Below are 498 nucleotides of genomic sequence, written 5' to 3'. Positions count from 1 at the left end.
TACTTGTCATTCCTGGACCTTACAAACTTCTGTTCATGTTATTCTCCAGTCATATGATTATTTGAACTGAGTAGCTCCTTCCACTTATTTTCACACCGTGTTTCGGTTTTTGCCTTTTAGCCAAATAGCACCAACATCCAGACCGGTGGCCAGATCAACAAGAGGTGTGTTTTCCAAGTAAAAATCAGTGAACGTTACAGATGAGACCTCACACTTCTTCACCTTTCTTCCTCAAGAATGGAAGGCATGGCTTTGACTTCAGCTTTCTGCTACAGACTCATGCCCAGCATCTAAGGTTTCCAAATCATTTATGGATTTAGATGCTTTTCAGATAATAAAAGCACAAATACAACAAAGTTCAATTTTAAAACTCACAACTTTTAAATCAAGTTATATATTGCTTATAAAATCAGATGGCAAAGCCTCAGAAATCCTTTTTCTTTAAGTTTTAAGTTGCCTTTATGTCTGTTTGACTTCTTCACATAAAGATAAGCAATG

The 498-nt window shown here is 36.3% G+C and overlaps 1 pseudogene; it reads left to right on the top strand.

Annotated features, from left to right (window-relative positions):
- LOC104502347 overlaps positions 1-498 on the top strand; it is a 10,516-nt pseudogene that overhangs the window by 1,033 nt on the left and 8,985 nt on the right.

The sequence above is a fragment of the Buceros rhinoceros genome, unplaced genomic scaffold (genome assembly GCF_000710305.1).
Source record: "Buceros rhinoceros silvestris isolate BGI_N320 unplaced genomic scaffold, ASM71030v1 scaffold26232, whole genome shotgun sequence".
Lineage (NCBI taxonomy): Eukaryota > Metazoa > Chordata > Aves > Bucerotiformes > Bucerotidae > Buceros > Buceros rhinoceros.
Note: the sequence above shows the minus strand (reverse complement) of the source record. Positions and strands in the feature narration are given on the sequence as shown.